Source organism: Eschrichtius robustus, chromosome X (genome assembly GCF_028021215.1).
Source record: "Eschrichtius robustus isolate mEscRob2 chromosome X, mEscRob2.pri, whole genome shotgun sequence".
NCBI lineage: Eukaryota > Metazoa > Chordata > Mammalia > Artiodactyla > Eschrichtiidae > Eschrichtius > Eschrichtius robustus.
This window is the reverse complement of record NC_090845.1, coordinates 51,278,126-51,301,712: the sequence shown is the minus strand read 5'-3', so window position 1 is coordinate 51,301,712 and position 23,587 is coordinate 51,278,126. Positions and strand designations below refer to the sequence as shown.

The following is a 23,587-nucleotide window of genomic DNA, read 5'->3' as shown; positions in this document are numbered from 1 at the left end:
AATGAAGCCACTGACAAAGGATTCATCTCCAAAACTTACAAGCAGCTCATTCAGCTCAATATCAAAAAAAAAAACCCAACGAAAAAAATGGGTAGAACACCTAAATAGACATTTCTACAAAGAAGACATAGAGATTGCCAACCAACACATGAAAAGATGCTCAACATCACTAATCATTAGAGAAATTCAAATCAAAACTACAGTGAGGTATCACCACACACCAGTCAGAAATGCCATCATCAAAAAATCTAGAAACAATAAATGCTGGAGAGAGTGGGGAGAAAAGGGAACACTCTTGCACTGTTGGTGGGAATGTAAATTGATACAGCCACTATGGAGAACAGTGTGGAGGTTCCTTAAAAAACTAAAAATAGAACTACCATACGACCCAGCAATCCCACTACTGGGAATATACCCTGAGAAAACCATAGTTCATAGAGTCATGTACCAAAATGTTCATTGCAGCTCTATTTACAATAGCCGTGATATGGATGCAACCTAAGTGTCCATCATCGGATGAATGGATAAGGAAGATGTGGCACATATATACAATGGAATATTACTCAGCCATAAAAAGGAACGAAACTGAGTTATTTGTAGTGAGGTGGATGGACCTAGAGTCTGTCATACAGAGTGAAGTAAGTCAGAAAGAGAAAAACAAATACTGTATGCCAACACATATATATAGAATCTAAGAAAAAAAAAAGGTCATGAAAAACCTAGGGATAAGATGGGAATAAAGACACAGACCTACTAGAGAATAGACTTGAGGATATTGGGAGGGGGAACGGTAAGCTGTGACAAAGTGAGAGAGTGTCATGTACATATACACACTACCAAACGTAAAACAGATAGCTAAGAAAAAAAAGAGAAAAGAATGAAAAGAAATGCAGACAGCCTAACACACCTCTGAAACAACATTAAACATTTATAGGGTTTCCAGAAGGAGAAGAGAGAGAGAAAGGACCCGAGAAAATATTTGAAGAGATTATAGTTGAAAATTTCCCTAACATGGGAAACGAAATAGGCAGCCAAGTCCAGGAAGTGCATAGAGTCCCATACAGGGTAAACCAAAGGAGAAACATACTGAGACACATAGCAATCAAATTGGCAAAAATTAAAGACAAAGAAAAATTATTGAAAGCAACACGGGAAGAATGACAAATAACATACAAGGGAACTCCCATTAGTTTAACAGCAGATTTCTCAGCAGAAACTCTACAACCAAGAAGGGAGTGGCATGATATACTTAAAGTGATGAAAGGGAAGAACCTACAACCAAGATTACTCTACTAGGCAAGGATCTCATTCAGATTCGATGGAGAAATCAAAAGCTTTACAGACAAGCAAAAGCTAAGAGCATTCAGCACCACCAAAGCAGCTTTACAACAAATGCTAAAGGAACTTCTCTAAGTGGGAAACACAAGACAAGAAAAGGACCTACAAAAAAAAAAAAAAACAAAACAAAACAATTAAGAAAATGGTAATAGGAACATACGTATCGATAATTACCTTAAACATGAATGGATTAAATGTACCAACCAAAGGACACAGGCTTGCTGAATGGATACAAAAACAAGACCCATGTATGCGCTGTCTACAAGAGACCCACTTCAGACCTAGGGACACATACAGACTGAAAGTTAGGAGACGGAAAAAGATATTCCATGCAAATGAAAAACAAGAGAAAGCTGGAGTAGCAATACTCATATTAGATAAAATAGACTTTAAAATAAAGAATGTTACAAGAGACAATGAAGGACACTACATAATGATCAAGGGATCAATCCAAGAAGGATATAACAATTATAAATATATATGCACCCAACATAGGAGCTCCTCAATACATAAGGGAACTGCTAACAGCTCTAAAAGTGGAAAGCGACAGTAACACAATAATAGTGGGGGACTTTAACACCTCACTTACACCAATAGACAGATCATCCAAACAGAAAATTAATAAGAAAACACAAGCTTTAAATGACACAAAAGACCAGATAGATTTAATTGATATTTATAGGACATTCTATCCAAAAACAGGAGATTACACTTTCTTCTCAAGTGTGCATGGAACATTCTCCAGGATAGATCACATCTTGGGTCACAAATGAAGCTTCAGTAAATTTAAGAAAATTGAAATCATATCAAACATCTTTTCTGACCACAACGCACTGGGATTAGAAATCAATTACAGGGGGAAAAAAGTAAAAAAACACAAACACATGGAGGCTAAACAATGTGTTACTAAATAACCAAGAGATCACTGAGGAAATCAAAGAAGAAATCAAAAAATACCTAGAGAGAAATGACAATGAAAACACGATGATCCAAAACCTGTGGGATGTGGCAAAAGCATTTCTAAGAGGGAAGTTTATAGCTATACAAGCCTACCTCAAGAAACAAGAAAAATCTCAAATACACAAACTAAACTTACACCTAAAGGAACTAGAGAAAGAAGAACAAACAAAACCCAAAGTTAGCAGAAGGGAAGAAATCATAAAGATCAGAGCAGAAATAACTGAAATAGAAACAAAGAAAACAATAGCAAGAATCAATGAAACTAAAAGCTGGTTCCTTGAGAAGATAAACAAAATTGATAAACCATTAGCCACACTCATCAAGAAAGAGAGGGAGGGGACTCAAATCAATAAAATTAGAAATGAAAAAGGAGAAGTTACAACAGACACTGCAGAAATACAAAACATCCTAACAGACTACTGCAAGCAACTCTATGCCAATAAAATGGACAATCTGGAAGAAATGGACAAATTCTTAGAAAGTTATAACCTTCCAAGACTGAACAAGGAAGAAATAGAAAATATGAGCACACCAATCACAAGCACTGAAATTAAAACTGTGATTAAAAATTTCCAACAAACAAAAGCCCAGGACCAGATGGCTTCACAGGTGAATTCTATCAAACATTTACAGAAGAGCTAACACCCATCTTTCTCAAACTCTTCCAAAAAACTGCGGAGGAAGGAAAACTTCCAAACTCATTCTATGAGGCCTCCATAACCCTGATACCAAACCCAGACAAAGACACTACAAAGAAAGAAAATTACAGACCAATATCACTGATGAATATAGAGGCAAAAATCCTCAACAAAATAACAGCAAACAGAATCCAGCAACACTTTAAAAGGATCATACACCATGATCAAAATGGATTTACCCCAGAGATGCAAGGATTCTTCAATATTCGCAAATCAAACAATGTGATACACCATATTAACAAATTGAAGAATAAATACCATATTATCATCCCAATAGATGCAGAAAAAGCTTTTGAAAAACGTCAACACCCATTTATGATAAAAACTCTCCAGAAAGTGGCCATAGAGGGAACCTACTTCAACATAATAAAGGCCATATACAACAAACCCACAGAAACATCATTCTCAATGGTGAAACACTGAAAGCATTTCCTCTAAGGTCAGGAACAAGACAGGGATGTCCACTCTCACCACTATTATTCAATATAGTTTTGGAAGTCCTAGCCACCGCAGTCAGAGAAGAAAACGGAATAAAGGAACAAAAATTGGAAAAGAAGAAGTAAAACTGTCACTGTTTGCAGATGACATGATACTATACATAGAGAATCCTAAAGATGCCACAAGAAAACTAATAGAGCTAATTAATGAATCTGGTGATGTAGCAGGATATAAAATTAATGCACAGAAATCTATTGCATTCCTATACACTAATGATGAAAAATCTGAAAGAGAAATTAAGGAAACACTCCCATTTACCATTGCAACAAAAAGAATAAAATACCTAGGAATAAAACTACCTAGGGAGACAAAAGACCTGTATGCAGAAAACTATAAGACACTGATGAAAGAAATTAAAGACGATACCAACAGATGGAGAGATATACTGTGCTCTTGGATTGGAAGAATCAATACTGTGGAAATTACTATACTATCCAAAGCAATCTACAGATTCAATGCAATCCCTATCAAATTACCAATGTCAAATTTTACAGAACTAGAACAAAAACTCTTAAAATTTGTATGGAGACACAAAAGACCCTGAATAGTCAACAGTCTTGAGGGAAAAAAACGGAGCTGGAGGAATCAGACTCCCTGACTTCAGATTATAGTACAAAGCTACAGTAATCAAGACAATAAGGTACTGGCAGAGAAACAGAAATATATATCAATGGAACAGGATAGAAAGCCCAGAGATAAACTCACGCACCTATGGTCAACTAATCTATGACAAAGGAGGCAAGGGTATACCATGGAGAAAAGACAGTTTCTTCAATAAGTGGTGCTGGGAGAACTGGACAGCTACATGGAAAAGAATGAAATTAGAACACTGCCTAACACCATACACAAAAATAAACTCAAAATGGATTACAGACCTAAATGTAAGACTGGGCACTATAAAACTCTTAGAGGAAAATGTAGGAAGAACACTCTTTGACATAAATCACAGCAAGATCTTTTTTGATCCACCTCCTAGAGCAATGGAAATAAAAACAAAAATAAACAAATGGGACCTAATGAAACTTAAAAGTTTTTGCACAGCAAAGGAAACTATAAACAAGATGAAAAGACAAACCTCAGAATGGGAGAAAATATTTGCAAATGAAGCATCGGACAAAGGATTAATCTCCATAATATATAAGCAGCTCATTCAGCTCAATATTAAAAAAACAAACAACCCAATCCAAAAATGGGCAGAAGACCTAAATAGACATTACTCCAAAGAAGACATAAAGATGACCAAGAACCACATGAAAAGCTGCTCAATATCACTAATTATTAGAGAAATGCAAATCAAAACTACAATGAGGTATCACCTCATACCAGTTAGAATGGGCATCATCAGAAAATTTACAAACAACAAATGCTGGAAAGGGTGTGGAGAAAAGGGAACCCTCTTGTGCTGTTGGTGGGAATGTATATTGATACAGCCACTATGGAGAACAGTATGGATGTTCTTTAAAGAACTAAAAATAGAATTACCATCTGACTCAGCAATCCCACTACTGGGCATATACCCAGAGAAAACTATATTTCAAAAAGACGCATGCACCCCAATGTTCATTGCAGCACTATTTACGATAGCCAGGTCATGGAAACAACCTAAATGCCCATTGACAGACGAATGGATAAAGAAGTTTTGGTACATATATACAATGGAATATTACTCAGCCATATAAACGGAACGAAATTGGGTCATTTATAGAGACGTGGATGCATCTAGAGACTCTCATACAGAGTGAAGTAAGTCAGAAAGAGCAAAACAAATATCGTATATTAAAGCATATATGTGGAACCTAGAAAATGGTACAGATGAACTGGTTTGCAGAGCAGACATTGAGACACAGAAGTAGAAAAGAAACGTATGGACACCAAGAGGGGAAAGTGGCATGGGGTGGAGTTGGTTGTGGTGGGATGAATTGGGAGATTGGGATTGACATGTATACACTGATGTGTATAAAATGGATGACTAATAAGAAAAAAAAATAAACATAAGAAAAAAGAGAATTATGTAAAGACCAAAATAAATGGAAATCCAAATATGCAATGACTGGTGAATACTGCGGATGAATCAAAACTTCCCAGGTAATCTATAACAGTTTTTTCCTGGTCATCAAAGAAACATGCAGTCTTGCGTTATCCTGGTGGAAGATTATGCATTTTCTGCTGATTAATTCCATACACTTTTCATAGAGTGCTGCTTTCAGTTGGTCTAATTGGGAGCAGTACTTACTGGAGTTAATCGTTTGGTTTTCCGGAAGGAGCTCTTAATAGAGGACTCCCTTCCAATCCCACTATATACACAACATCACTTTCTTTGGATGAAGACTGGACTTTAGTGTGGTTGGTGGTGGTTCATTTCTCTTGTCCCATGATCTCTTCCATTCCACATTATTGTACAGTATCCACTTTTCACCACCCATCACGATTTGTTTTAAAAATGGAATGTTTCCATTACGTTTAAGTACAGAATTGCATGTGGAAATACAGTTAATAAGGTTTTTTTCACTTAACTTATGTGGAACCCAAACATCAAAGAGATTAGCATAACAAAGGTGGTACAAATGATTTTTAATGCTTGATTTGGATATTTTGAGTATGTCAGCTATGTCCCGTGTGGTATAACATTTATTGCTCTCAATTAATGTCTCGATTTGATCACTATCAATTCAACTGGTCTACCTGACCTTGGGGCATTGTCCAGTGAGAAATTACCAGCATGAAACTTTACAAACCACTTTCAACATGTTTGATCAGTCACAGCACCTTCCCCATACACAGCATAAATCTTGTTTTGCATTTCAGTTGCATTTTTACCTTTCTTGAAATAATAAAGCATAATATGCAGAAAATGTTGCTTTCTCTTCTATCTTCAATATTAAAATGGCTACACAAAAATTCACCAATTTTGATAAGTTTTTTTTAAATGAATGCTGATATGACAGCTGTCAATACAATCTAACAAAATTTTCTGAATGAAGTTAAAGACAACTAAACACTACTAGAACCCTCTTCCAGAAAACACCAAACAGACTTTTTGGCCAACCTTATAGTAGAAAGAAAGAAATCATAAAGATCAGAGCAGAAATAAATGAAATAGAGATGGAGAAAACAATAGAAAAGATGAATGAAACAAAAAACTGGTTCTTTGAAAAGATAAATAAAATTGATAAACCTTTAGTGAGACACATCAAGAAAAAAGGGAGAGGGCCCGAAACAATGAAATTAAAAATGAAAAAGGAGAAATAACAAGTGACACCACAGAAATACACAGAAGCATAAGAAACTACTAAAAGCAACTATATGCCAATGAAATGGGCAACCTAGAAGAAATGGAACGTTCTTAGAAAGGTACAATCTCCCAGGAATGAACCAGGAAAAAATAGAAAATATGGACAAACCAATCACAAAATTGAAATCGAAACTGTGATTTAAAACTCCCAACAAACAAAAGTCCAGGACCTGATGGCTTTACAGGTGAATACTATCAAACATTTACAGACAAGTTAACACCTATCCTTCTGAAAGTATTCTAAAAATTGCAGAGGAGGGAACACTCCCAAACTCATTCTATGAGGCCACAATCACCCTGATACCAAAAACAGACAAAGATATCATACACACAAAAAAAGTTACAAGGCGATATCACTGATGAACAAAGATGCAGAAATCCTCAACAAAATACTAGCAAACTGAATCCAACAATACATTAAAAGGATGAAACATCACAATCAAGTGGGATTTATCCCAGGGATCCAAGGATTTTTCAATATCTGCAAATCAATCAGTGTGATACACCGCGTTAACAAATTGAAGAATAAAAACCATATGATCATCTCAATAGATGCAGAAAAAGCATTTGATGAAATTCAACATCCATGTATGATAAAAGATTCTCCAGAAAGTCAGCATAGAGGGAACGTACCTCAACATAATAAAAGCCATATATGACAAACCCACAGCTAGCATCATACTCAATGGTGAAAAACTGAAAGCATTTCCTCTACGATCAGGAACAAAACAAGGATGCGCACTCTCACCACCTTTATTCAATGTAGATTTGGATGTCCTAGCCACAACAATCAGAGAGGAAAAAGCAATAAAATGAATCCGAGTTGGAAAATAAGAAGTAAAATGTCACTGTTTTCAGATGACATGATACAATGCATAGAAAATCCTAAAGATGCTACCAGAAAACTACTAGAGCTCATCAATGAATTCGGTAATGTTGTAGGATATAAAATTAATACATAGAAATCTGTTTCATTTCTATACATTAACAATGAAAGATCAGAAAGAGAGATAAAGGAAACATATAGTAAATGCTGGAGAGTGTGTGTAGAAAAAGGAACCCTCCTACACTGTAGGTGGGAAGGTAAGTTGGTATAGCCACAATGGAGAACAGCATGGAGGTTCCTTAAAAAACTAAAAATAGAGTTACCATATGATCCTGCAATCCCACTCCTGGGAATATATCCGAAGGAAACTATAATTCAAAAAGATACATGCACCCCAATTTTCATAGCAGCACTGTTTACAATAGCCAAGACATAGAAGCAACCAAACGTCTGTTGACAGATGAATGGATAAAGAAGATGTGGTATATATACACAATAGAATATTACTCACCAGTAAAAAAAAGAATGAAATAATGCCATTTGTAGCAACATGAGTGGACCTAGAGATTATCATACTAAGTGAAGTAAGGCAGAAAGAGAAAGACAAATATCATATGATATCACTTATATGTGGAATCTTTAAAAAAATGATATAAATGAATTTATATACAAAACAGAAATAGACCCACAGACACAGAAAGCAAACATATGGTTACCAAAGGGGAAGGGGTGAGGGATAAACTAGGAGTTCAGGATTAACATATGCACACTACTATATATAAAACAGATAGCCTAAAAAGACCTACTGTATAGCACAGGAAACTATACTCAATATTTTGTAATAACCTATAAGGGAAAAGAATCTGAAATAGAATATTTATATATAACTGAATCACTGTGCTGTACACCTGGAACTAACACAACACTGTAAAACAACTATACTTCAATTTTAAAATATGCAAAAAACTCTTCATTTTGAATGGAATATTTAGTCTATTTATAATTAATGTAATTTTGGATAAGTCGGACTTATATCTGCCTCTCTGCTATTTGTTTTAAACTTTTTTCTAACTTTTTCGTTTCTCTATAACTCCATTACTGCTTCTTTGTCCCTTAAATTTTTTGTAACATCCCATCTTTTTTTTTTTTTTAACATCCTTATTGGAGTATAATTGCTTTACAATGGTGTGTTAGTTTCTGCTTTATAACAAAGTCAATCAGTTATACATATACATATGTCCCCATATCTCTTCCCTCTTGCATCTCCTTCCCTCCCACCCTTCTTATCCCACCCCTCTAGGTGGTCACAAAACACAGAGCTGATCTCCCTGTGCTATGCCGTTGCTTCCCACTAGCTATCTATTTTACGTTTGGTAGTGTATATATGTCCATACCACTCTCTCACTTTGTCACATCTTACCCTTCCCCCTCCCCATATCCTCAAGTCCATTCTCTAGTAGGTCTGTGTCTTTATTCCCGTCTTGCCACTAGGTTCTTCATGACCTTTATTTTTTTCCCTTAGATTCCATATATATGTGTTAGCATACTGTATTTGTTTTTCTCTTTCTGACTTACTTCACTCTGTATGACAGACTCTAACTCCATCCACCTCACTACAAATAACTCCATTTCGTTTCTTTTTATGACTGAGTAATATTCCATTGTAAATATGTGCAATATCTTCTTTATCCATTCATCCGATGATGGACATTTAGGTTGATTCCATATCCTGGCTATTGTAAATAGAGGTGCAATGAACATTGTGGTACATGACTCTTTTTGAATTATGGTTTTCTCAGGGTATATGTCCACTAGTGGGATTGCTGGGTCGTATGGTAGTTCTATTTGTAGTTTTTTAAGGAACCTCCATGCTGTTCTCCATAGTGGCTGTATCAATTTACATTCCCACCAACAGTGCAAGAGTGTTCCCTTTCCTCCACACCCTCTCCAGTATTTATTGTTTCTAGATTTTTTGATGATGGCCATTCTGACTGGTGTGAGATGTTATCTCATTGCAGTTTTGATTTGCATTCCTCTAATGATTAATGATGTTGAGGATTCTTTCATGTGTTTGTTGGCAATCTGTATATCTTCTTTGGAGAAATGTCTATTTCGGTCTTCTGCCCATTTTTGGATTGGGTTGTTTGTTTTTTTGTTATTGAGCTGCATGAGCTGCATGTAAATTTTGGAGATTAATCCTTTTTCAGTTACTTCATTTGCAAATATTTTCTCCCATTCTGAGGGTTGTGTTTTGTTCTTGTTTATGGTTTCCTTTGCTGTACAAAAGCTTTTAAGTTTCATTAGGTCCCATTTGTTTATTTTTGTTTTTATTTCCATTTCTCTAGGAGGTGGGTCCAAATGGATCTTGCTGTGATTTATGTCATAGAGTGTTCTGCCTATGTTTTCCTCTAAGAGTTTGATAGTGTCTGGCCTTACATTGAGGTCTTTAATCCAAATTGAGTTTATTTTTGTGTATGGTGTTAGGGAGTGTTCTAATTTCATACTTTTACATGTACCTGTCCAGTTTTCCCAGAACCACTTATTGAAGAGGCTGTCTTTTCTCCACTGTATATGTTTGCCTCCTTTATCAAAGATAAGGTGACCATATGTGCGTGGGTTTATCTCTAGGCTTTCTATCCTGTTCCATTGATATATGTTTCTGTTTTTGTGCCAGTACCATACTGTCTTGATTACTGTAGCTTTGTAGTGTAGTCTGACGTCAGGGAGCCTGATTCCTCCAGCTCCATTTTTCGTTCTCAAGATTGGTTTGGCTATACGGGGTCTTTTGTGTTTCCATACAAATTGTGAAAATTTTTGTTCTAGTTCTGTGAAAAATGCCAGTGGTAGTTTGATACGGATTGCATTGAATCTGTAGATTGCTTTGGGTAGTAGAATCATTTTCACAATGTTGATTCTTCCAAACCAAGAACATGGTATATATCTCCGTCTATTTGTCTCATCTTTAATTTCTTTCATCAGTGACTTATAATTTTCTGCATACAGGTCTTTTGTCTCCTTAGGTAGCTTTATTCCTAGATATTTTATTCTTTTTGTTGCAATGGTAAATGAGAGTGTTTTGTTAATTTCACTTTCAGATTTTTCATCATTAGTGTATAGGGATGCAAGAGATTTCTGTGCATTAATTTTGTATCCTGTTACTTTACCAAATTCATTGATGAGCTCTAGTAGTTTTCTCGTAGCATCTTTAGGATTCTCTATGTATAGTATCATGTCATCTGCAAACAGTGACAGCTTTACTTCTTCTTTTGCGATTTGGATAATTTTATTTCTTTTTCTTCTCTGATTGCTGTGGCTAAAACTTCCAAAACTATGTTGAATAATAGTGGTGAGACTGGGCAACCTTGTGTTGTTCCTGATCTTAGTGGAAATGGTTTCCCTTTTTCACCATTGAGAATGATGTTGCCTATCGGTTTGTCATATATGGCCGTTATTACGTTGAGGAAAGTTCCCTCTATGCCTACTTCCTGCAAGGCTTTTATCATAAATGGGTGTTGAATTTTGTCGAAAGCTTTCTCTGCATCTATTGAGATGATTGTATGGTTTTTCTCCTTCAATTTGTTAATATGGTTTATCACGTTGATTGATTTGCGTATATTGAAGAATCCTTGCATTCCTGGAATAAACCCCCTTGATCATGGTGTATGATCCTTTTAATGTGCTGTTGGATTCTGTTTGTTAGTATTTTGTTGAGGATTTTTGCATCTATGTTCACCACTGATATTGGGCTGTAGTTTTCTTTCTTTGTGACATCTTTGTCTGGTTTTGGTATCAGGGTGATGGTGGCCTCATAGAATGAGTAGGGGAGTGTTCCTCCCTCTGTAATATTTTGAAAGAGTTTGAGAAGGATAGGTGTTAGCTCTTCTCCGAATGTTTGATAGAATTCACCTGTGAAGCCATCTGGTCCTGGGCTTTTGTTTGTTGGAAGATTTTTAATCACAGTTTCAATTTCAGTGCTTGTGATTGGTCTGTTCATATTTTCTATTTCTTCCTGGTTCAGTCTCGGCAAGTTGTGCATTTCTAAGGATTTGTCCATTTCTTCCAGGTAGTCCATTCTATTGGCATATAGTTGCTTGTAGTAATCTCTCATGATCCTTTGTATTTCTGCAGTGTAAGTTGTTACTTCTCTTTTTTCATTTCTAATTCTATTGATTTGAGTCTTCTCCCTTTTTTTCTTGATGATTCTGGCTAATGGTTTATCAATATTGTTTATCTTCTCAAAGAACCAGCTTTTAGTTTTATTGACCTTTGCTATCGTTTCCATCATTTCTTTTTCATTTATTTCTGATCTGATCTTTATGATTTCTTTCCTTCTGCTAATTTGGGGTTTTTTTCTTCTTCTTTCTCTAATTGCTTTAGGTGCAAGGTTAGGTTGTTTTTTCGAGATGTTTCCTGTTTCTTGCAGTAGGCTTGTATTGCTATAAACATCCCTCTTAGAACTGCTTTTGCTGCATCCCATAGGTTTTGGGTCGTCGTGTCTCCATTGTCATTTGTTTCTAGGTATTTTTTGATTTCCCCTTTGATTTCTTCAGTGATCACTTGGTTATTAAGTAGTGTATTGTTTAGCTTCCATGTGTTTGTATTTTTTTACAGATCTTTTTATTGTAATTGATATCTAGTCTTATAGCGTTGTGGTCAGAAAAGATACTTGATACATTTTGAATTTTCTTAAATTTACCAAGGCTTGATTTTTGACCCAAGATATGATCTATCCTGGAGAATATTCCATGAGCACTTGAGCAAAATGTGTATTCTGTTGTTTTTGGGTGGAATGTCCTATAAATATCAATTAAGTCCATCATGTTTAATGTATCATTTAAAGCTTTTGTTTCCTTATTTATTTTCATTTTGGATGATCTGACCATTAGTGAAAGTGGGGTGTTAAAGTCCCCTACTATGATTGTGTTACTGTCGATTTCCCCTTTTATGGCTGTTAGTATTTGCCTTATGTATTGAGGTGCTCCTATGTTGGGTGCATAAATATTTACAATTGTTATATCTTCTTCTTGAATCGATCCCTTGATCATTATATAGTGTTCTTCTTTGTCTCATGTAATAGTCTTTATTTTAAAGTCTATTTTGTCTGATATGAGAATTGCTACTCCAGCTTTTTTTTGATGTCCGTTTGCATGGAATATGTTTTTCCATCCCCTCACTTTCAGTCTGTATGTGTCTCCATGTCTGAAGTGGGTCTCTTGTAGACCGCATATATATGGGTCTTTTTTTTGTATCCATTCAACCAGTCTGTGTCTTTTGGTGTGAGCATTTAATCCACTTACATTTAAGGTAATTATTGATATGTATGTTTCTATTCACATTTTCTTAATTGTTTTGGGTTTGTTAATGTAGGTGTTTTCCTTCTCTTCTGTTTCTTGCCTAGAGAAGTTCCTTTAGCATTTGTTGTAAAGCTGGTTTGGTGGTGCTGAACTCTCTCATCTTTTGCTTGTCTGTAAAAGTTTTAATTTCTCAATCAAATCTGAATGAAATCCTTGCTGGGTAGAGTAATCTTGGTTGTAGGTTTTTCTCCTTCATGACTTTAAGTATATCCTGACACTCCCTTCTGGCTTGCAGAGTTTCTGCTGAAAGATCAGCTGTTAACCTTATGGGGATTCCCTTATGTGTTATTTGTTGTTTTTCCCTTGCTGCTTTTAATATGTTTTCTTTATATTTAAATTTTGATAGTTTGATTAATATGTGTCTTGGCGTGTTTCTCCTTGGATTTATCCTGTATGGGACTCTCTGTGCTTCCAGGACTTGATTAACTATTTCCTTTCCCATATTAGGGAATTTTTCAAGTATAATCTCTTCAAATATTTTCTCAGTCCCTTTCTTTTTCTCTTCTTCTTCTGGGACCCCTATAATTCGAATGTTGGTGTGTTTAATATTGTCCCAGAGGTCCCTGAGACTGTCCTCAGTTCTTTTCATTCTTTTTTCTTTATTCTGCTCTGCAGTAGTTATTTCCACTATTTTATTTTCCAGGTCACTTATCCATTCTTCTGCCTCAGTAATTCTGCTATTGATCCCTTCTAGAGTATTTTTAATTTCATTTATTGTGTTTTTCATCGTTGCTTGGTTCCTCTTTAGTTCTTCTAGGTCCTTGTTAAATGTTTCTTGCATTTTGTCTATTCTATTTCCAAGATTTTGGATCATCTTTACTATCATGATTCTGAATTCTTTTTCAGGTAGACTGCCTACTTCCTCTTCATTTTTTAGGTCTGGTGTGTTTTTACCTTGCTCCTTCATCTGCTGTGTGTTTTTCTGTCTTCTCATTTTGCTTATGTTACTGTGTTTGGGGTCTCCTTTTTGCAGGCTGCAGGTTCGTAGTTCCTGTTGTTTTTGGTATCCATCCTCAGTGGCTAAGGTTGGTTCAGTGGGTTGTGTAGGCTTCCTTGTGGAGGGGACTAGTGCCTGTGTTCTGGTGGATGAGGCTGTATCTTGTCTTTCTGGTGAGCAAGTCGGCATCTGGTGGTGTGTTTTGGGGTGTCTGTGGCCTTATTATGATTTTAGGCAGCCTCTCTGCTAATGGATGGGGCTGTGTTCCTGTCTTGCTAGTTGTTTGGCATAGGGTGCCCATCACTGTAGCTTGCTGGTCGTTGAGTGAACCTGGGTCTTGGTGTTGAGATGGAGATCTCTGGGAGATTTTCGCCATTTGGTATTACGTGGAGCTGGTAGGTCTCTTGTGGACTAGTGTCCTGAAGTTGGCTCTCTGACCTCAGAGGCACAGCCCTAATGACTGGCTCGAGCACCAAGAGCCTTTCATCCACATGGCTCAGAATAAAAGGGAGAAAAAATAGATAGAAAGAAAGAAAGAGGATTAAAAAAAATAAAATAAAGATAAAATAAAATAAATTTATTAAAATAAAAAATAATTAAGATAAAACATTTTTAAAAGAAAAAAACCAAAAACAGACAGACAGAACCCTAAGGCAAATGGTGAAAGCAAAGCTATACAGACAAAATCTCACACAGAAGCATACACATACACACTCCCAGAAAGAGGAAAAGGGGAAACAATAATATATCTTGCTCCCAAAGTCCACCTCCTCAATTTGGGATGATTTGTTGTTTATTCATGTATTCCACAGATGCAGGTACATCAAGTTGTTTGAGGAGCTTTAATCCGCTGCTTCTGAGGCTGCTGGGAGAAATTTCCCTTTCTCTTCTTTGTTCGCACAGCTCCCGGGTTTCAGCTTTGGATTTGGACCCGCCTCTGCATGCAGGTCGCCTGAGGGCGTCTGTTCTTCGCTCACACAGGACGGGGTTAAAGGAGCAGCTGCTTCGGTGGCTCTGGCTCACTCATGTGGGGGGAAGGGAAGGGTACGGTTGCGGGGCAAGCCTGTGGCGGCAGACGCCAGCATGTCATTTCAGCAGCCTGAGGAGCACCGTGCATTCTCCTGCAGAAGTTGTCCCTAGATCCCGGGACCCTGGCAGTGGTGGGCTGCACAGGCTCCTGGGAGGGGCAGTGTGGATAGTGACCTGTGCTTGCTCACAGGCTTCTTGGTGGCGGCAGCAGCAGCCTTAGCGTTTCATACCCGTCTCTGGTGTCCGCGCTGATAGCCATGGCTCGCCCCCGTCTCTGGAGCTCGTTTGGGTGGCGCTCTGAATCCCCTCTCCTCGTGTACCAGGAAACAAAGAGGCACGAAAAAGTCTCTTGCCTGTTCGGCAGCTCCAGACCTTTTCCCGGACTCCCTCCCAGCTAGCTGTAGTTAGCTAACCCCTTCAGGCTGTGTTCACACCGCCAACCCCAGTCCTCTCCCTGGGATCTGACCTCCGAAGCCCTATCCTCAGCTCCCAGCCCCTGCCCGCCCCAGCGGGTGAGCAGACAATCCTCTCGGGCTGGTGAGTGCTGGTCGGCACTCACCGATGCAGGAGTGGGAATCTCTCTGCTTTCCCCTCCGCACCCCTGTTGCTGCGCTCTCCTCCGTGGCTCTGAAGCTTCCCCCCTCCGCCACCCGTAGTCTCCGCCCACGAAGGGGCTTCCTAGTGTGTGGAGCAACATACCATCTTAATTCCCTTGTTTGTTTTATTATATTTTGTATATACAATAATATCCAAAAATTTTCTCTTTCTCATATTTTGTGTTATAATTTTCCTACAAAATAATTTTTATACATTGTATGCCCATCAACACACCTATGGACATCTCATTCTCTATATTTTACTTTTAAGCTTTTCTGGTTAACCTATTGTTCACTCCAACTCGTACCTATTGCCTCAGGCAGTCATAATGTTAAATAGTTGTTTCTGATTGTTTTTGACAAATGTCCCAGGGGAATTGGTTATTGACACTGAGGCAGCTCTTAATCAGGTCAGTAAAACACAGCCTTGTATATGGGTTCTTCCCATAAACTGCCAGACAGGTCAAATAACAATTTTCCAAGAATGGGATTTTGAAAAAGGTCCAACCCTACTCTGCCCCCTCCAGTGACTGCCTTGTTGCTGGTTTTCCCTGTGATCACACACTGTTAGTTTTCAAGGCTACTGCAGAACTGGGAGTGGGCATGGGAATAGGGCAAGCTAAAATGCTACAAAGCTTACTGAGATACAGAGGTTTTTAATAAATGCTCAGTGGAGTTCTACAAGGTTTTGGTTAATTTCCAGAGCTTTGAAAACATTGATTATGACCATTTTTGCCAGTATTCTCATTGCTTTTATGGATGAGAGGTATTCTGGTAGTCTTTGCTCCACCATTCTCACTGATGTCACAGCAGATTATTAATTTCAGATATTTTATGTAAGGTTTTTGTTGTTGTTTCTTGGTTTTAATAATTTTGGTGGAATATGGTTAACACCTGCCTTGAATATTTTGCCAAGCTGCATTATTTTATTCTATGCTCCTTTGTGAAAATCATTGGGACCTCAATTACACAATTCTCATGTCCTGAATGAGGCTATGAAATGTTTCTGAAGAACGTCTTTGACCTGCACACAGCTATTCTTTTGGCAAAGCTCAATTCCAAGATGAGGTTATCTTATATTCAGTTACATACATGGCTTTGGATGCCAGGTTTTCATTAGAAGATATCAACCTACATACTACTCATTTGCATATTCAGTCATATTTCTGAAATATATATATATATATATAACAAGCCATCTATCATCTATCTGAATGTTCTAGAAGCACACTCTGGAACAAAATATCTGTAGTGTGATACTGCATCCACACACTAAAACCTGCTCTTTTTTTGCTATCTTGGAACCATTCTCCACTCCATTGCCCAAATCAGAAACACAGTAGTCACCTCTTACTTCCTCTTCTCCCACAACAAATCAATAACCAAATCTTGATTATGCCACATCACCTTGTTTATATCTTTAGAATCTGCCTACCTCTCTTTAGCCCAGTGCCTACTACCTTACTTCAGGCTCTACATCTTTCACTCAGAATATCACAAAAGCCTCCAAACTGTCTTCCTGCCACTAGTCTCTCCTTTCTTCCAGGAATATTCCATACTACTGTAGCATGATGTTTCTAAACACTAAAATCCTTAGCATGCCCTATACTGTCCCTCACAATTTTTCTGACCTCAGAGCTCTTGCCTTCTCTAAACAAAGGTGCTGTCCTAAACAGCGCCCCTAGCTGATTACATGCTGATTTCTATTTTGTTCAAATGCTACATTGGAGGCAAAAGAACCAACACATTTAGTGCATGTAGAATTCTAGAAATGACAGAGTACATGGAAACATTTTCTCCTCCTCCGACACACTTCTAAACTCCTCTCTAAGAAGAATGAACACTTATATGACTAGTCAAATTTCAAAATACATCAGATCATGGTTGTGGTAAGTTCTCTGTTCTCTTACTGATCAAGCTTATCTGTGTGGTCATCTGTCACATTGCAGCCAACAATCAGGTAAGTCCCTGAGATGTAGGTTTTGGTTTAGGTAGAGGAAAGAGGCCCCATAGGCCTCTGGACTTAACCATAAGCTCCAGCCTGACCTACCACAGTACTCTGAATAGAATTCTGGATAACAAGTATCTACTTTGCTTCTCACTACCATTGTTTCTTGTGTGTATCTTCCTCAGGAACTTTGTGGAGAGGAGAGCTATGGTCTAAGGTAGGAATTAGAGATTCCTTGGTCTTCTGAGCCCAACGTCATTAAATTCTACTGTTATTTCTAAAAATGTACATTCATAGAAAAAAAAATTAGCCTCGGGACTTTATTGTCTCAAATAAGCCTCATAGTTAACTTTATGTGCCGGCATCTGCTTTTGACACTTTCATTTTTACTGAAGTATAGTTGATTTACAATATTAGTTTCAGGTGTACAACATAGTGTTTCAATATTTTTATAGATTATACTCCATTTAGAGTTATTACAAAATAATGGTTATATTTCCCTGTACTGTACAATATATCCTTGTTCCTTATTTATTTTAAACATAGTAGTTTGTGTCTCCTAATCCCATACCCCTATCTCACCATTCTTCCCTTTCCCTCTCCCCACTGCTAACCAATAGTATGTTCTTTAGATCTGTGAGTCTGTTTGTTTTGTTAGATACATTTGTTTGTTTTATTTTTTAGATTCCACATATAAGTAATAACATAGAGAATCTTTCTTTTTCTGCCTTATTTCAGCAAGCATAATACACTCTAGATCCATCTGCATTTTTGCAATGGACAGAATTTCATTATGTTTTATGGCTGAGTAATGTTTCATTATATATATATATATATGTGTATATATATATATTTTTATATACACATATATATATATATATACATATATATATATATCATCTTCTTTATCCATTAGTCTGTTGATGGACACTTAGGTTGCTTCCATATCTTGGCTATTGTAAATACTGCTGCTATGAACATTGGAGTGCACATATCTTTTCAAATTAGTGTTTTTGTTTTCTTCTGATATATACCCAGCAGTGGAATTGCTGGATCATATGGTAGTTCTATTTTTAGTTTTTGATGATAGCCATTCTGACCGGTGTGAGGTAATATCTCATTGTTGTTTTGATTTGCATTTCTCTAATAATTAGTGATGTTGAGCATCTTTTCATGTACCTGCATAGAGCAAGTGTTAATACATAAGCTGAATATTAATGAAGATAACTCAATAACCCTTAAAACAGACAGCAAGGAGCAACTTGCTGCAGAAAAAAAATGCGTTTTATACCTAGGCATTCTCAGTCCTTTCTCAAAGAAACATTTTAAAACAGCAACAATGGTTTTAGAAAGATCCATTGTCCATGAGAAATAGGAGGCTAACAAGTACCTCAACAATAAACAATAATCTTGGGGACTGATTTCATATCAAATGGCTGACAAGATTTGGTCAAATTTCTGTAATCCAGTACTAATTTTTCAATTGTAGTCATGAGATTAACTATAATATACAGATGGCTACTATAATTTTTTTTAAGATGATGATGAGTTATTTCCTTTCTCATTCTGGAAGTAATACAGAATTCAATTGCTTTCAGACCCTAAAATTGAGATTGAACAAGAAGCTTGTTCAACTACCTTTCTCAGAAATATGTGGAAAGGAGAATGTTAGCTACTTTTCCGAGATGGTTTATGGAGAGACTAAATGAACTCCACAGTTAGTGTCAGCTTCATAGTTATAGGACAATCCTAGTTAGATACAGATGCCCACAACTTATAAGTTTTACCATGAGATACACACATAAACACACACATCCTTCACTCTCTCTTTCTCTCTGTTACTCTGTCCCTGTCTCTGTATCTCTCTGTCTCTGTCTTTCTCATCCTCTTTCTCTCTCTCTCGGGTTCATCTTAAAACACACATACACACATAGTATAACCATATGTAATTGCTGATATTTAACCATTTTTGACCTGAAAAATGACAATTTCGTATGGTTACACTGAATATAAGTATATATAAAATATTACATAATAAATAAGTATATATATTACACAATATATATTTATATGTATGTGCATATATATTTTCCCCCAAAGAGTTAAGCAATACCAGCTTCCATGAACATCAAACCACCAAACTTTGCCCACAGATCATAATTCAGCAATTATCACTAGCTGCATTCTCCTTTTCACGCAACACACACACATTCATACACAACAACAGGGGAAATTCAAAAGCCTTCACTATCATTTCCACTTAGAACTATGTCAAAGGTAGTTTCCTTTTTTTCCCCCCTCTGAGAAGCATATTATTATTGATAGCTAATAATATGGAAATTAAAATTAATAAGACTGGTGGGGCCACCCCCGCACATGGCGCCGCGACCTGGGTCCCACCAGGCCCTCAGAGCCGTGGGCCAGTGAGGCCAGCCTCCAAGGGTTAAGTGACAGCGAGTCTCCAAAGTGAGGGGACTCAGCGGTCCCCAGACTTTCAAGCAGGGACGGTAGGCATGGGTACGGGATTTGCAGTGCACCATGGACTACACACCTCTCCCTCTGGATGTCTGGGGGAAGTCACACAGCACTCCGTAGTAGAGGAAGACAAAAAAATTACGGGGCCACGCCACCGCCCGCCTTCCAGGTGTCCCGCCTGAGTGCTTTTGTAGCACCTGTTATCCAGAATGGAGTACCAGTGCAATGAGTCCTAATTGTCTACTTATTCTGGCTTCACATCCCTAAAACCCAGCAGGTCTTGTCTTGGTGCAGGAATGAAAATAAATGCCGGGAAATAAATAAAGCTTTCTTCTGGTTTTGATATTTATAATGGGTATGGGGAAGCTCAAAACAGATCCCTGCTCTCTTTCTCTCTCTTAGGGTAAATGCCACAGTGTGGATACAAATCAAAGACATTATGCGTCAGATTCCAAGAAATCTGAAGAAATCTCCCTGTGTGATGATGCTGAGCATAGCAATACAACAGAGATACAAACAGTAGAGCAGGAGGGAGCTGAGGGAGTGGAAGATATGCCTGAAGTGGAAGCAGAAGAAGAGGCGTTCCCTCAAATTTGTGATATTGCTGAAGATGACAGAGCCGAAGCTCTCAGAGTCCAGAATCTGCTGCAAAGTGACTTTGCCATCAAACCTGGAATAATTTTGCTGAGATGCCATGTGGCAAACAGCATTTACAGAATTTAGATGATGCTGTAAAAGGGTCTCCCTGGTCAATCTCATTATTGACTGAAAACTTTTAAAGAGATACCTGGTGTAAGTAAGTCCCAGTTCTATATGTCCCTAATGAACTCCATTGACAGACAGCACAAACACAACTCTGTATTTGTTGTATATCTGTGTATCCCCATGTGGCCCCTGAACAACCCCCTGCCCTGAGAAAGGACTCTCTTTGCTCTGTGAACCATCAATGCCCTAGAGAAAGAAAGTTATGGCTTTCCTACACAAGTAGAAAGAAATTTTCAGGACTCTGTGTATAAGATACAACAAACTATATGGAAAGAGACAAGAAATATGGTACAAAGGCAATTTATTGCCTGAGATGAAACACACAACACACAGCTGGCTCTTGTTTGTAAACAAATGGTATCTCTTCACTTGAGAGAGCAAATTTCTAGGAAAAAAGTTTAAACAAAAGAAAACCTTACTCTACAGAAACCTCTGGAGCACAAGAAAGATAAATTTCTCTAGGACAATCTATAGAATTATGATACTTTTTGATTTTTTGATAAAATTGAGATTGTCAGAGCTTCAAGGACTTTCCTCTTATAGTTTTCTTAGTTCATGAATATGACAGATGATATTTTAAATTCATATTCTTTGTACTGAACCTTGAATGAAAGATTATAGGATAGACATTTTTAAAATATGATAACACTTTCCTTTTGTTCTCAAAGGACACACAGAAGAAAATGGCCCTGAGAGATCTGACCACCCTCCCTCTTGAGGAGCCTCTCCTGTATATTGTAATAAAGCATCCCCGGTATTGTCACCCAGAAATATGGATAGTCAGAATAGAACATTTAGAATGGGGATGCTGATAAATATGAAACCAAAAGTAGATGTGAAAATGGTAGGGCTTTTAAAAAGAATCCAATCAAATGTGTTTTCCCTTCTGCTTGAATTTGCATGTTTGGAAGCAATTCCTACCACTGATTAGGAGTGCATTTGATAGTGTTGTGGTTAGGGACTCCATGAGTGCTGTTGAGATGTCCCCTGGAGCCTGAAGATCTCCATGCCAGTCATCAACTGTAACTAGGGCTGTATTTGAAGAGCTTCTGAAAGGTGTATGTGTCCTGGGCCTTTAAAATCTCTAAGTATTAATTTTAATTCTCCTTTAAAATCAATAACCTCTCTTATGGCAGCCTTTAAAATTTCTTCTCACACAAAACGCTCTATCCAGGAAATATTTCTCAGCTAGGTGATCAGAGTAGACTGACTGTGTGTGCGTGTCTGTGTGTGTGTGTGTGTGTGTGTGTGTGTTTATTTTTAGATTTGGGATAGAAGTAGGAGATGTGTTTTATTGCCACCTCTTCTAGTGCCCCACACTCATAGCAAGCCAGAGGGGCCTCAAATAGACTGACTCCTTTCCCTCACAGCCATTCTGCCCCAGCTGAGAATGAGGGAGAACCATCATGTACAGAGCAGGGACAGGATGATATATTAAGCATGTCATGTTGTAATGAAAGCACCTGATGGGCGATCAGGAGACCTTGTTCTAGTCCAATTGCTGCCACTGAGGATTAATGTGACCATGGGCAAGCAATTTACTCTCCTTTACTGTGAAATAAAAAGGATTGGATTGATGGATCTCTAAAGGCCTTTGTCTTCTTCCAGAATGTGAACAACTAGGAACCAGAAAATGGAACAAGGAAAAAACAGAATTTTATAATGTGATATATACTAAAATAGATGCAGGAAGGTATATGCCTACAATGAAAGGATATTCTTATATGTTTACAGCATAATTGATTTCTAATGCTGTCCATTATACTTTTATAGTCACAGAAAAGAATTACAATACATGCTTACTCAGATTTTTTTTAAATACATTTTTATAGGGACCTTTGAGTAAAGACATTCTGCCTGATTTTTCTTTTTCCTTATCCGCACTTCTCCATATCCCCTACTAACACTGGAGTCTGCTCACATCTTTCTGTAGCATACCTCTTCATAGTCATGAACCAACATGTTTCCTGAGGAACTTCTCCCATAATCCTGCAAGTAAGTCAAACCTCCTCCTCTACTACTACTTATCAAAGATGAGATTCTTCTCGTTGTATGGTGACTTAAAGTTCTTTTCTCTCGTAGTAGTTTACTACTCACTTTTCTTTTTCAATTCTAATGATAAGTATTCATTTTTTTTGCCATACTGCTTCCTATATCTCCAATTACATGTACAAATAAAACATTAACCACTCACCCTCACTGCCTGCCAAAGCTGGATGGTGTTTTTTAAATAAGTGTTTTTATTCTTTACTCTTAACTAAACTTGATTATTTCTAATGCTAATGAAGATTGTGGAAAAGTTTTTGTGAAAAGATTTATCAATCTATACTTCCCCATAGAGCACCAGGCACAATGTCTCATTCAATTTGGAGTTAAATATATGTTTATAATTTTAAGTGCTGAATAACTATATATGTTGAAATTAACAGTTGTAAGTAGGGATTATCAAAATAGCTAAACTGAGAATGAAAAGAGGTAAAGGTGTGGCCTTAGGGATGTGTGTGTGTGTGTGTGTGTGGTGTGACTGTGTGTGTATGCATGTACACATGTATAGATTCAGACTTACACATACACAGGGAAATTGTGTGAAAATTTGCCACATGCTGGAGAGCATCCGTTTTGAGTACCTGTGGACCTTACTGCCCACCCTGCAGCTTCACAGAAGAATCGGACAAAATTCCCATTGCCACATGACCTACACCATAAGGTAAACTTATCAGCTAACCTAACAAGAGGTCCCCAAAAGTATGATGCCTCAAAGGTGTCATTAAAAACCCAAGTTCTGGGGGAGCTTCAAGATGGCAGAAGAGTAAGATGCGGAGATCACCTTCCTCCCCACAAATACATCAGAAATACGTCTACATGTGGAAA

General features: G+C 37.4%; 1 protein-coding gene and 1 pseudogene across 3 annotated transcripts in view; one reads left to right on the top strand and one right to left on the bottom strand.

Annotated features, from left to right (window-relative positions):
• The window catches only part of KLF8 (KLF transcription factor 8), a 300,465-nt gene that overhangs the window by 209,141 nt on the left and 67,737 nt on the right, over nucleotides 1-23,587 (bottom strand). The window lies entirely within an intron of this gene.
• Nucleotides 20,300-21,028, top strand: LOC137757277 (TIR domain-containing adapter molecule 2-like; annotated as a pseudogene).